This window comes from Chlorocebus sabaeus, chromosome 21 (genome assembly GCF_047675955.1).
Source record: "Chlorocebus sabaeus isolate Y175 chromosome 21, mChlSab1.0.hap1, whole genome shotgun sequence".
NCBI lineage: Eukaryota > Metazoa > Chordata > Mammalia > Primates > Cercopithecidae > Chlorocebus > Chlorocebus sabaeus.
This window is the reverse complement of record NC_132924.1, coordinates 126,869,371-126,884,776: the sequence shown is the minus strand read 5'-3', so window position 1 is coordinate 126,884,776 and position 15,406 is coordinate 126,869,371. Positions and strand designations below refer to the sequence as shown.

The 15,406-nt window shown below is 41.5% G+C and overlaps 1 protein-coding gene and 1 pseudogene across 4 annotated transcripts in view; both read right to left on the bottom strand.

Annotated features, from left to right (window-relative positions):
* DPP6 (dipeptidyl peptidase like 6) overlaps positions 1-15,406 on the bottom strand; it is a 1,156,796-nt gene that overhangs the window by 658,018 nt on the left and 483,372 nt on the right. The gene's annotated exons all lie outside the window — the stretch shown is intronic.
* Positions 42-1,161, bottom strand: LOC140709729 (phosducin-like protein 3 pseudogene; annotated as a pseudogene).

Sequence of the window (15,406 nt, the reverse complement as noted above, 5' to 3'; positions counted from 1 at the left end):
CACTTATCTGAAAATGTCTCTTTTACCCACAGTAGAGGATATTTTTGCTTTTTTTTTTTTTTTTTTGCAATTTTCCACTGCATAATTTATTCACATTTAAAACTATATTTTTTATAGTTATATGTCAAAAAATAGTGACTAGGTTTTATGGCTTAAAATATAAATGAGGAAAACAGACATTTGCCATACAAATGGCTTGTTTTAATTTTTTTAGAGGAAATACTCTAATTTAAAAAAAAGAGCTCCAAAATATTTAACAGAATTTCCAGCAATGATTATTTCTAAAATGTAAAGATTTGAAACATAATTTATACAAAACTAAAAAACAGAAGGATTCATTCTTGCTTTTTCCTTTTTTAAAAAATCCAGACAATTTGTCACAAGAAAAGTTCGGCATGTTGATAGCAGCTGTAGCCTCAGTCACCCTCGGAACTGCTGCCCCTCCTCATGAAGACAGAGCGCCGCACTGAGGACAGCAACACGTCTTCAATCGGCTTCCTGGGGTTTTCCTCCAGGTCCGTCATAATTGCTCCAGATTCAGACAGTTTCCATTCCAATTCATCTCTTGTCAGGTTCATGCCGCCAAACACCAGAGGACCAATAAACTGAGCCTTGATATCTCCTTCCAGGTAAACAAATATCGTGGGCAGATTCCTATCCGGATAATTGGGTATGCAGGTTGTTGAAATGGCTTTGATAAATTTGACATCAGGAAACTTCCTGGCAAGTCCACTGAGGTGCTGATTTATCAGGGCACACAGGGGAATTCCTTGTTTGTAAAGGTGCAAGACGACCCACATGCCCTCGCCAGCTTTGGTAACTTCTTGAACATAATCCTTCCCTGAGATCTCTAAAACTTCTCCAAATTTATTCTTCAGTTTAGTTGCTTTCCACTCAGTCAGTCTCTGCCGTCTGTACATTTCAATAGCACGTTCATCCTCCTCATTAAACTCATCTTCATGATCCTCCAGCTCTTCCAAAGTCATATCTTCATATGTTTTCACCACTGACTGCTGGAGGATGTGCTGCTCCTCATCTGACTCCTCTTCCAGTTCTTTCAGACTTTTCTTGGGGGGTAAGATACCCTTTTTGCGTAAGATGTCATTCCACTCAGTGTCTGCGTTGGGGTCCTGCATCTTGTTTCCAGGTGCTCAAGCCAGCTGTGCCCTATTTTTGCTTTTATATAAAATTTAGGGTCAATAGATTTGTATTTTTTCCTTCTTTCAATGCCCTAAAATATTATTCTGCATCTTCTTACAAGAAATCAAATGTTAATTAGAACTGTTTCCTTGTAACGTGTCTTTTCTCTGTAGCTGCTTTGACAATTTTCTCTTTGTGTTAGATTTTCAGTAATTTGGTTATATTGGGGCATAGGAGTGGGTTCTCTTTGTTTTTATACCACTGGGGTTTCTTGAACTTTTAAAATAAGTATTTTAATTTTTTCACTAAATATTAGAAAAGTTTTATTGTTTTACAATTTTTTTCTCTCTTCTGTCCTGTTGAGACGCAACTTACATGTATTTTGACCACGTGGATACTGTCCTGCTAGTTCACTGACATACAGTTTGTTTGATTCTTTTTTAATCTCTGCTTTTTGGGTCAAATAATTATCTTGATCTGCCTTCAGTTTGGCTAGCATTTCTTCTGCCATTCTTAACTATTATTATGCCCATCTACTACATATTTTCAGTTCTAAAATTTTATTTTTTATAGTTATAATTTCTCTACTGCAACTTTCCCTCTGTTTACTCATTATGACCATGTTTTCCTTTAATTCCTTGGCTATATTTATAATAATTGCCTTAAAATCCTTGCCTGAAAATTTCAACATCAAGAGTATTTAATCTCAGGGCTTGTTTCTATTGACTATTGTTTTCCTTGATCATGGGAAACATATTCATGTTTCTTTGAAACTCTAGCAATTTTTAAAAATTTTATTCTGGAAACTATAGACAAAATGTTTTCATGATTCTAGATAATCTCTTTGTAACTTAAAAGTGCCTTGAGTTTTGTTTTGGCAGCAGGGAAATTACCAGTTGGTCTTTTTGGTCATATCAGGCTTCATGTCTTTTCTTTCACAGATATCAACTTATTCTAGTTATGGACTAAGGTGTGGCCCTTATTCAAGGGTATAGATTTTACTGCTACAGTATGGACTTTCTGAGGTTTCAACTGAATGCCTAACTGAGATGCTCAATGAGGTCTCTCCATTCTGGCTGAGCTGGAGCTCCAGCATTTCCTGGTGGTGCATAGCAATAATGCCTTCACTCATTCCCAGTCCTGCAGAAGGCGACCACTGCTAGGCCCTGTGTACTGCTGCCATGGCATGGGCAGTCTTCAGCCAAAAACCAGCAATAAGTCTTCATCAAGACTTCTGGAAACCCTTGTCTTCAGCTTCTGCTCTGGCACTCGGCTCCCCAAATCCCAGCTGTTTCTGAGACCACAGCTCCAATCTCCTCCTCAGGTCAGTGAGGCCACAGTTCTGCTGGAGATGTGCAAGAAAGTATCCCAGGCAGAGCACTGGGGCAAACTGAGCCTCACCTCTCATGTTTCCTTTCTCTCAAGGATTACAGTTCTGTGCTGCCTGTTGTTTAATGCCTTAAAACATTTGTCCTGCACATTTTCTCAGCTTTAGAGTTGTTTATGCCAGGAGGAAATGCCCAATGCCAGTTACTCTATCAGAGCTAGAGGAAAAATTCACTGTCAGTTTTCATTTGCTAGCCTATGTGAATACACACACACATGTATTGCCTCTTAAAGTCAGTGTTACCAGACATTACATTCTACAAAGTCTGTCAGTCGATTTGGTCTTTGCTTCACACTATTATTTATTTATGGAGTACTGTGGATGTAGGTGATACTCCACGAGCCTGAGTGAAGTCAACAGGCCTGCTCCAGGATGTGTACATGTCAATGTCAGACAAATCAGAAATGGTAGGTAGCAAGACTGGATAAGATTTCAAAGGTGCCAGTCTGGGGTATGCACAAATGACAAGTCCCTTTGTTGTTTCAGAGAGCTCCTCAAAGAGGGAATTGACAGCACTTTCTAAGGAATGAAACACGAATATTGGAAATCCAAGAATGACTTCTGAACCTGTGAACAGCTCCTTTCTGTGTTCTATTACACTGCCTTCCCCTTTTCAAGTTAAAAGAGACCAAGTAATCACATGCAAAGAATTTAATTAACATCTACTAGAAACTCAGCCCTCTGTGAATGCCAGAGGAAGATAAGTAGGATGAGTGTTGGGGTGGGGGCGGGTGGAAAAGCAAGAGTGACACCTTTAGAGAAATGGAAGAAATGGCTCTTTTCTGTAGTTTTGACATAAACTTTTTTGGTCAGCAGACAATCTTTCTAAACTTAACACATAATATGCGAAACAGGTTAGACATGTGTTACCTTCAGGGGAAATTTCAAGATGTGATAAGTGCTGGGTTGTATGATATTAAGTTTGAAAGTAATGTAATTTTGAGGAATAATACATTAATCAATATAATAATAAATACAGGGACATTTTAGAGTAGATGGGGATGGAATTGGGTCTCTTTTTTTGTTTTGTTTTGAGACAGGGTCTCACTTTGTTTGCCCAGGCTGGAGTGCAGTGGAGTGATCACAACTCACTGCAACCTCCTTCTCCTGGGTTCAAGCGATTTTCCTGCCTCAACCTCCTAAATAGCCAGGACTACAGGTGCTCACCACCATGCCAGGTGTGAGTCACCATGACCTGCCAGAATCGAATCTTTGAAAACACTGAGAATTTGGAAAAAACAGGGAAACACAGGAAGGTACTCTCCTATTTAGTACATTTTAATGGAAAACATAATTATGAATATGCTTGTCTTCCTAAATGGATAAAAGTCTCTCTCTCTCTCTCTCGCTCTCTCTCTCTCTATATATATGTATATATGTGTATATGTATATATATGGGTATATATATGTGTATATATATACACACACACGCATACTGATATTGAATTACCTACTGTGTAGTAATATGTTTATATTTGTGCCCAATTATTGGTGCAAAGCAGTATGTGGTTACACAGTAAGAAAAAAGGTTTTAATCAATATCTTTATCAATGGAACTTCACAATATTCTAATGAAAAGTCACGTAATGACTGAGAATGAGCTGGCCTACTATTCTTAGGTTTAAGTCCTTAAATCACACCTTTTGACCCAGAGTATATTGGTCCAGGCCACCAATAAATCATGAAAATATCAAGGCCGGGCGCGGTGGCTCACGCCTGTAATCCCAGCACTTTGGGAGGCCGAGGCGGGCAGATCACAAGGTCAGGAGATCGAGACCATGGTGAAACCCCGTCTCTACTAAAAAATAGAAAAAAATTAGCCGGGCGCAGTGGCGGGCGCCTGTAGTCCCAGCTACTCGGGAGGCTGAGGTAGGAGAATGGCGTGAACCCGGGAGGCGGAGGTTGCAGTGAGCCGAGATTGCGCCACTGCACTCCAGCCTGGGCGACAGAGCGAGACTCCGTCTCAAAAAAAAAAAAAAAAAATTAAGAAAATATCAAGTATATCATATCATGTCAAGGTGGAAGTATTGCCCATTTCAAATGAATTAAGTGGTCAAACCTCACTGTCCATCCTACATAAAATCCACTGAGAGCAATTAAGGAACTGTCATTGTTGATATCCTGAGAAGGGAATACTGGAATTACCACCATATACATTAGCAGGACTTGAAGAAATGGAGTCAATCCCTAAAGAAATCAGGTGGAAAACTGAATATGAATATCAGGTTACATCCTTTCCCTCTGCAGCTTGGACTGTATCACCAAACTGGGAATACTCAGGGAACATTTGTAGGAAACACCATTAAACATTAAGGATGCAGGATTCCAACATCTCTGACATACACTCTATGTTCATTATTTCACAGGAGATAGTTCTTTATAATATCCTAGCAGTTATTTCACCTTTTCTTGCTTTGGCTGAGGCATGGGATGGAAGATGGAGAACTTAGTGGTCATTTTCTATTCCTATTCTTATTATAGAAGGAAAAGCTCATAGAAAGACAAAAGTCTGTGGACTGTATTGAGATGAAATTAGTGAGCACGGTCAGGCAAGGCTGGTCAGTTAAGGAAAGAGTAGATTATTTCATCCTTACTACTTGATTTTGATGCATGCGGCATTCTCAAGAGGCATCCATTGGTAACAGAGACAATCTATGTTGGCAGTATCTTAAAATATGGCTAGAATTACCCCATTGAACATAAACTTGGCTAAATACAGAGATGAAAATAACAAAGAGTTGGTCCTTTTCCTTTTAAAGCCTACAACAAAAATAATAATTACAATTCTGAACAATTTTACACCATGCATACACAATTAGTTCTTGAACAATGCAAAAGTTTAAGTTGTTGAAGCTTGAGACTCTGAGCAGTCGAAAATTCTTGTATCACCTTTTTTTTTTTTTTTTTTTTTAGACAAAGTCTTATTCTGTCTCCTAGGCTGGAGTGCAGTGGCATGATCTTGGCTCACTGCAACCTCCGCCTCCTGTGTTCAAGTGATTCTCCGGCCTCAGCCACCTGAGTAGCCGGCATTACAGGTGTGAGCCACCATGCCTGGCTAATTTCTTCTTCTTCTTCTTCTTCTTTTTTGTATTTTTAGTAGACACAGGATTTTACCTGTGGATGGTGGATGAGAAAGTGTCTGAAGCTCAGTACTATGAAAGAATTGACCCTGACCATTTTCCCCTTCCCCTAAGAACTCAGGTAAAACATTCTTGTGGAGCTTGCTAGCAAAATGCTGGCTAGGCCTCCAGCATGCACTTCCTTTATCATCCCAACCACACAGAAGCACACACAGTATAGCTTATCTTTCAAATGGATCAACTGTTTCTTTCAATAATGACAATAATGGTAATAATTTTGTGTTGCTCAAATCAAAGAGATACATATATTTGAGTGAGGTGATTTATATCTGAAGCCCGATCTGTTGTTAACTTCCAAAATGGCATTGGGGAAAATCCTTTAATGTCTCTGGGCCTTGAGTCTTTAACTTGTAAAATGGGGATGGTAGTATTTGTCCTGTGTATCTCAAATAATTTTCATGAGGATCAAGAGAGAATAGTTTTAAATGTAGAAAGAAATATTGAAGTTATCTATGGCATAATAATAAGACAACCTAGTCCCATGAAGGTGCAAATAAAGCATAATGAGTCACAGCACGGACTGTGGAACTAGTGTGCTTGGATTCAAATCCCAGCTCTGCTACTTCCTAGCTCCGTGGCAGTGGCTACCTTTGTTTGCTGGCCTGAATCATGGGAACAATGGAGCTGCTGTGCTTCCTTGTTAGGCTATCGTGATACTTAAATCAGATAGTCTAATCCGACTCTGACTTAGCCTGTTAATGAACGTTAGCCAGTTGTTGCTATTATCACCTCGTATGGTCCTCTGTTTCGTTTTAAAGGAGAAAAATTTTACACCCCTTCTGAATTGTTAAGGTTTCAGATTAAATCTTACTCTTTAATATCTGTCAATATTATTTCAAAACCCAGAATTCAGACCTCAGGAAAAGTATGTATCTTTATATTTGATAAGAAAATAATATTCTTGGGCTCAGCCATCAAACACTGCCTGAGCACGATAGCAGAGCAAATGAAAATGTTATTTATAATCCCAAATATCAAACTGTTCCCCAAAGTGACAAGATCAATATTGCAACTCAGAGCTTTCCTCTCACTGGCAGATGGTGTTATTAAAAATACCAAATGACACATCTCTTTGGTGAGGAAAAGGATCCCTTAGACATCTTCAATGTCCTCCTGGAATCTGAAGTTTTACCTTCTGCTTAGAGGGGAAACTCAGTACCAGCACGTTCCTGGGATCCTCTCTCAGACATGAGCTGGCAGGGTGTGTCCTCAGACATCTCATTCTCTGTGCATGTCAACAGCTGCATTTCTGGTTGGCTTCCCTGCCCAGAGATGGACTTACAGGCTCCCAGGGCTCCCCTCAGTCAGGATATGACCTTCTTTAACAAGGTATTATTTCAAGATGTACTGAGGGATCATCCACTGTGGACCCAACACTTCTATTTCTCTTATGATGACTTTAGTGAGTGTCTGAGCATTTAGGAGCAGAACACAGATCCCTGAAGCATCTGCTGGGCCAGGATTACATTAATTTCTATTTTAGGAGCTGGAAGGAGGAGAAGGAAAAGAGAAAAAAAGAAGAAGGAAAAGGAGGGTTTCTGGATGAAATGGTGTGACTCTTTGATAAGTGGACAGTGGAGGGGGAAGCCTAGTCCAGGGAAGGTGGGACAGCAAATAAGACCCCAGGTGAGGTCATTAGGGGGCCAGGCACCTGACTGGGGATCTGCTGGTCACTTAGTTGTTTTCTAAGCTCATTGGGGCCCAGATGAATGGCCCACAGCACACTGTAAACCTAACACTGGGTGTCAGACCCATGAAGGTGAAAATGGGGCACTCCATATTTTAGAATTTAGTTGTAAAGACTTTTGAACTGACTCCCTAAAACTGTTAAAAGTAGCTACCTTAAAGTGGTTTGGCTCATTTCCCCCTTCATTTTCACATAATTTGTTTGTGTCATCACCTGTAAATAAGATACCAAGGGCTTATTCAAGATGTCAGAATCAGCCACATCCAAGGTAGGTTTAAGGACTATAGGACAAAACACTGCCCCTAAACTCTGCCCCTCGTCCTCTGGCTGCTATCTGAAATCCTGCCACTAGCTTCAAAATAGATTTATTTCAAGGTATGGGCCTTCCCTCACACCCAGTTGTAATATTTTAAACCATCACTAGTTGTATAGACCTCAATGGGAAGGACTCTGAGAATGTCTAAGTGTGGGTTTGGATGGAGAAGAAAGTGGATGAGACACAGGGCGTGAGTACAGGGATCAGAAATTTTGATGGGGTGGGGCTTTGTGGAGGGAGGATGTGCAATGGAGAGACACATATTAGGCTGGGGAGTGCTGGGGAACCCCTCCAGGATACACAATATCGTGTTTCCTTACTTTTTTACTGATCTTTCCAATGTCTCTGCCATGGAGCTTTTGTGTAAGTGCAACAGCATAGAGAACAATAGAAAGCAAGGTTATCAGGGATGTAAAGCAATTTAATACAGCCCAGCAATACCGACGTCAGGGAAACACACATGGCTACAGATTTCTTTACATCTGGTTATAGGCTGAGGCTTTCCATGAGTCCACATAAGGAATGGATTGGTCAAACATGCAGGCTCACTGTGGGCTGCCTCACCCATGCACAGGTCATGGTTTAGTGAGAAATAAATGGCTATATCTTCCCTTGCAGTACAATTACACTGATCACTCATAAGAATGAAGAGAATCTTTCATCAGGGGCTAAGAAATTATCCTAATAATTTAAACTACTTTGAGATCATTGTTACAAATACCAATTTCTGTTGCATAAAATTATAAGGGAAATTGTTTACCTGAGCTTTCTGGCCATTTAGGTTCATAATAAATTGAAGTGTTAAGTAACATTAAGGATGAAATGCCTGTATGTGCATGCTGATATATTGTGTGACCTATTTATATTAAAAAGCAGAATATGATATATAATATTTAGCTTTTAAGGGTGTTTAAAATGTACCAGGTATAGCTTCATGTGATTTAATGGCTTATTAAATTATTAAATTTAACATTCCTATTAGGTTTGTTATTATTATTAATCTAATTTCAAGGTAAGAAAACTGGCTGGGCACGGTGGCTCACATCTGTAATCCCAGCACTTTGGGAGGCCAAGGCAGGCAGATCACCTGAGGTCAGGAGTTCCAGACCAGCCTGGCCAACATGGTGAAATCCCCATCTTTACTACAAATACAAAAATTAGCCAGGAGTGTTAGTGTACGCATGTAATCCCAGCTACTCGGGAGACTGAGGGAAGAGAATCTCTTAAACTCGGTAGGCGGAGGCTTCAGTGAGCCAAGATTGCACCACCGCACTCCAGCCTGGGCGACAGGGTGAGACTCTGTCTCAAAATAAATAAATAAATAAAATAAAGATAAGAAAACTGAAGTAAGGAGGTGTTAGTAGTTGCCCAGGTAATACACCTAAGAAATGGCATGGCAAAGGTTGAATCTAGGCAGTTTAAATTCAAAGCTCACACTTTTAATTATCACTTAGAGTTGGTTTGTATAGTAAGGGGAAAAAAAGGAAAAAAGGAATTCTCTAGCTTTTGGAACAGAAAACTGGGCAAATCACAATCCATCCAAGCACACTGGTGATACTAACCTAGGTGGAAAGGGGCTGTAAAACACTGTGTAGTTATTTGACAATAGAAAGGAACAAAGCACTGACACAGGCTACCATCTGGATGAGCCTTGAAAACATGATGCTCAGGGAAGAAGCCAGATGAAGAAAACACACATGATATGATACCGTGTGGATGAGCTGACCAGAACAGGTGCATCCACAGAGTGATCGCAGATGCCTGGGTGCCAGGGGTTGGGGACAGGGGATGTGGAGTGACTGCTAAGGGGCACAGTTTCCTTCAGGGGTGATAAAAATGTCCTAAAATCGATTGTGGTGATGGTTGCACAACTCTGTGGATAGACTGAACAATATTTAATTGTATGCTTTCAATGGGTAAATTGTATGATAAAAACTACATCTCAATAAAGCTGTCACCAAAACAAAACAACAAAACCCATCATACAGTGGCCCCTGTCATATCCTTTGTGTGTCCACTATCAAGGTTTTGGAAGAGAGGCTGAAGGGAGGCATGGGGACCCCAGGCCCCCCAGGGCCGACTCTGTTCCATGCAGGGGTTGTGTGAGGTGGGAAGAGCAGAGTCCCAGCCCAAGGGAACCAGGCCTGGAAGGGAAAGGAGATGGCCACCTCCACCCAGCCTGTTGTGACTGCAGACACGATGCCACGGCACCTGTTGGACCCTCACGGCAAGTCCAGATGAGTTCATTTCATAAGTGAGAAAACTCATCTTCAGAAAGTGTGTGTGCGTGTGTGTGTTGGGTGTTCACATGTGAGTGCTGAGTTGTGTATGTGTGTGTGTGTTGGGTGTGTGTGTGTGTGTTTAATTGGAAGGTTTGTCCATCTAAGTGATAATATCTAAGCCTCTCAAGTCCAAAGGTGGGATCCAAACCCAGAAATAAGAGGCTTGGAGCAAAGCCTACTGAGAAAATGCCTGGCTGTTGGGGTCCTGAAGGAGATGTTGGTGCTGGCTATTTCTGGATAATGTTTAGCAAGTTAACCATAGAGAGAGATGTTAAAGGCCAATTGTCCTTGGAATTTTCTGGGAAACACCCAGCTCAGAGATGGGAGTGTTTTATCATCACTGAAATCTGATCACCTCCCACATCCCAAGATATCAAATACTACTCATAGGTTGTTTCCCAGGATTCTCTTATACAGCCAGTGGACAAAGCACCAAAGCTACCTGAATGCGGAAGAGACTCATTTTCAAGTTGTCACCTTTTTCCTGCTGTTTCCTCTATCTGAACCTGCCTTCCTGTTGAAAGACTACATAGGCCACACTGTCCTAACTTAATTCACTGCTTCATCACCCAGCGGTATACTTGGCATCTTCTAGTCACCCCAAATATGCTTTCCATGGCTGACTAAATAGTAAGGGTAAGAAATATGATTCTCCTTTTCTACCCTTTCTCTTCCCAGACCAGTCGCACACTCCGTTAAACATTCGCCTCAATTTCTCTATGAGGCTGAGCCAGAGTAATCCAATCCACAGCCTTTCTCACTGTCTGTAGTCATGAGCATCATCATACCTGTTGTGCATGCAAGTTCTGCTTTGCCTCATTTTTTACTTTTTCTAAAGTGTTTGCTTACTATGGCTGCTGTAACAAAGTCCTACAGATCGGGTGCCTTAAACAACAGAAAAGTTATCATCTCATGGTTCTAGAGATAAGATATCTGAGATCAATGTGTCATTGGGGTTGGTTTCTTCTGAGGCTGTGGAAGAGAATCTGTCTCATCCCCTTCTTCAAGCTTTTGGTAGCTGTGCTGGTAATCTTTGATGCCCCTTGGCTTGTCAGAACAGCACTCTGATCTCTGCCTCCATCTCACATGGCATTCTCCCCGTGGGTATCTGTGTCCAAATTTCCTCTTTCCATAAGGACACCAGTCATGTTAGATTGGGCCCACCCTAATGACCTCATTTGAACTCGATTACCTTGGCAAAGACCCCTAGTCAAATACAGTCACTGGGGGTTAGGACTTCAACATATGAATTTCGGGTGAGCACCATTTAATCCACACAAAGCACACCTAACATTTCATTTGCTTATAAGCTCCTTAGCCACTGGTGCTGTGTTCTCTAAATATTTTGTGTCACTGCACTGATGAATAGATTATTATTGAACGAGCAAACACATGAAAGCTTGCAGAAGTCCCTTCCCTCACAGCTAGATCGACTTTACAACGACACCCTACTGTTAACCTTGGCAGTAGAAGTGCTTCCCTTTCTATTCCAGCTTTTCTCAAAAAAGAAAATGTCTGAATTAGACTCTCACAGACTACTCTAATTCACAGCTGGTAAGACTTACTATCTACACAGTTTCTTCCTTAGAGTCAACAGTTTCACTCGTGAGCTTCTAAGTGAAATAATTTTAAGCACGATTCTTTCTTCAAAACCCAGCAACTGGCAATGACTTCTGTTTGACACGAGCAGGAAATTTAGTAATCTGTGATATAAATAGTGAGACGAGCTTGAGAGCCCCCTTGCAGACTTTAGCACTTCATGGCTCCTTGCTTCTTCAAATTCCCATGCCATCTATTTCCATCTGCATTCCTCCCTCACCGTATGTCATTTATCTCGGCTGTTTTCTGCTGACTTTTGGCTTCTCCCTGCCTTCCCTATGCTTGGCAGCATCAAGATACAAACACAGATATAGCTAGAGGAACAGATACAGATGCCCTGATGCGAGCTCTGCAGGTAGGATGTGTGAAGTCCATTAAATGCCTGGCAGGACAAAAGGTATTCTCAAAATAGAACAGAACATGCTAACACGGAGACCTGCTGCAAAGGGTCCGAATGTGGGATGATTGCCCAGTGGCCACCCTTTCAAACAGGGCCATTTGTTCTCCACACACAGCCTCCAGGATTCACAGCCAACCTCATGGAATGTAAGAGTCACTTAAGCAGGAATAACATATCAAGATGCCCTTAACATCATTCCAATCCAGACAGAGTCTCTCATTCTGATGGTATATATCTACTTTCCAGGGACTGGGACCCTGACACCAAAGCCCTCGCTGGTGACTAGGATTTTGCTATCAGTAGATGATCACTCCAGAGGAGAAGTCCACCTGTCTGAGCTTCCAAGTGTGCCTATCTGCAGAGTCCCTGTTTCTGGGCTCTTGTGTTTGCTGGGACACCCTGTTTCTGGGCCAAGGAATCTTGATTACTGTTTCTTGGTCTACACTTGACTGGATAGTACCCTACTCATTGAAGAGCATGCCTGCCTGTTAGATAGCCTGATTTTGTTCAGTACCTGCCCCTTTGCCATCTCTCCTCACCCCACTCACCCCATCAGCCTGTCCTATTTTCTTAGGTTCCCTCCCAAGTCCTGATTGCTCTCCACTGGCCCAAAGGTAAGTATTTGTCCCTGTAGTGTTGTACCATGAAGCACGAGGCTGTTTGAGGGTAAGTCCCTGCCCAGGTGGCTCCTATCACATGGCAACCCTGTATCCTCTGGATGCAAAGCAGCACCATGGACAGTTCCTCCCTGGCCGGTAGAGTAGAATGGCCATCTCCAAGGAAGCCGGTTGACCTCAAAGGCCATGAGTATGCTCAAATACTTGAAAATCATCAATACATTGCTGACAACCTTTCAGAGAAGCACGTGGGGGAAGTCTGCAGTAGTGGCTGTTTCCTGGAGGCTTTAGGCTGTAATCAGTCACTGAAAGGTCCTCTCTCACCTGTGGCTGGCAAGTGCTCTACGAGAGAGGGCAACAGGTAGTCTTCACTGCAGGCATAGAGACACAGATGGGAGTTAGAAGCTGCCTGCCTGTCTGATTTGAATTTTGCTGGCTTCTGGGTTCCCAGTTATGATGTTAAGCCCACTCCTTGCACCAGTACTATTATTCCATGTCGACAGCTCCCAGTGCTTATACTTGCTGTGGCCACCTCCTGTTTTATGCTATAAGACCCAGCAACAGACTCCCATGCCTGATGTTATCCTGACACCTACATTGTGGTTCTAATCATCCTGCCTGATGCACTGAAGGAAGTACTTGCATTCCTAGGGAGGCTCTTGATGTCCTCACACACAACTTGGACTGAGTGCCCAAAACTGTGATGCTCAGCGTCCCTGAAAGAACTCTCATTTCCCATTCACAATAGCCCAGTATTTCTCAGCCTCCTCTTATGCCACAAGGAAAGGCAGAGACAACACACCAAGGTCATGCTGGCCATCTCTATCCATGTCAAAGACATCATTTCCATGATACGAATCATGGTGATCCAGATCAAACCTGCGATCCTAAGATCAGGAGTGAAGAGGACCCTGTCAAGAATGTGGGAGGGTTCTATCCTGATTCAAGTTTAAAACAGAGAAAATAAGGAAACAGCTCAATATGCAAGAAGAATCAATCACTAGATGCAGCATTCAAATTCTATCTTTCAAGAAGTCTTACAAATGTCAAAAATAAGTAATTGCCAATTACAGTGATCTGAATGGAACAGGTGACATGAAATACTTTTCTTTACAGTAATGCAAAAACACTTATTATCATTTTATGCACTCACAGGTAGAATAGTTTGGATTGATTTTATGTTATAATTGGCTTTGTTTTACTTTAATTCTACTCTTCATACAGTAGTGTATAGGTTATAGCAGTACCTGGTGCTCAGGGCTCATTCAATGTTTTTGAGTGGCAAAATGACATGAATCAGAAAATCTGCAAAGCCACCTTTGGATAAACCACTGCGTTTGTCTTTTGGTGAGGAGGTGAGAGAAGTACCAGGAATGAGTGAGGCTCAGACAACTTTTGGGCTAGCCCCACTCCTTACATCTAACTCAGGGGGACACAGGGCAAGTCCCTTCACCAGCCCCTCAACTGTAAAATGAGGTGGTTGGACCAGAAGACACTCAAGTCCCTTGTGGCTCTCATGGGCTATGACCTAGGTTCACAGCTTGGGAGGAGCTTTTAGCTGGAATCCAAAGGCACAAGACCCAGGTGGAAACGAATCTGCATCAGTCCCTTAAAGATGAGGAAGTCACAGCAACAGGGGGAAAGAAGGCAAGAGAAACTCATCTCTAATGACAATTCTCTGCATCTAATCAGGTCTAGCTTATCTCTTCTTTTTAAGAACTGAGAAATAGTTTGTTGATTATCATACTTTGCAGAGCAAATCTTTACCTGCTTCCTATTAAGGGTGGGGGCCATAGCTTATTCCTCTTGTCTTCACACAGAACTTTGCATGTGCTTGGTGCATACCATCAGATCCACATCTGTGTGGGAGGATGGGGAGAGGATAGGAGGGAGGGGCTGGAGGAGGATCCGGAGGAGGGTGCAGAGGAGGAAATGTGGATACTGTAGCTGGTTCTCACGTGGCCAGTTCAGATCTTGCAAACTCTAACTTTCCTTTATGATGTTCAATTCCTAAACCAGAAATACTTTTTCCTCTAATCTTATTATAAGGCTAGAACATTTTAAAATATATATAAACCACTATTGAAATACGTGTAGGTTCTTCAAAAAGTTCATGAAAAAATGCATATTATAAAAACCAACTATGCATGGGTTTCACAAAATATTTTGCATCAAATAAGGTTGTATTAATTTGTTATAGCATGTCTGAACAGGATCTAGTTTGATGCATTAAAAAAGATAAGACGTCAGTTTGGAAAAAGCCTCCATCAGAGCAACCCGAATTCTGATAAAATTGAAGCAAGAACAAACATCAAATTTATGGTGAAGCTTGGATGGAAGAATGGTGAAATCATCGATGCTTTATAAAAAGTTTATGGAAGAAATGCCCCTCAAAATCAGCAGTTTACAAATAAATAACTTGTTTTATTAAGGGACAAGATGATGCTGAAAATGAAGCCCTCAGTGGCAATCCATTCACATCAATTTGTGAGGGAAAAAATCATCTTGTTCATGCTCTAATTGAAGAGGACCAACAATTAACAGCAGAAACAATAGCCAACACCATAGATATCTCAATTGGTTCAACTTACACAATTCTGATGGAAAAATTAAAGTTGAATAAACGTTCCACTCAATGGGTACCAAAACCCTTGCACTTAGATTAGCTGCAGACAAGAGCAGAGCTTTCAATGGAAATTTCCAACAAATGGGATCAAGATCCTGAAGCATTTCTCAAAGAATTGTAATAGGAGAGGAAACATGTCTTTACTAGTACCATCCTGAACACAAAGCACAACCATAGCAATGGCTACCAAGAGGTGGAAGTGGTCCAGTCAG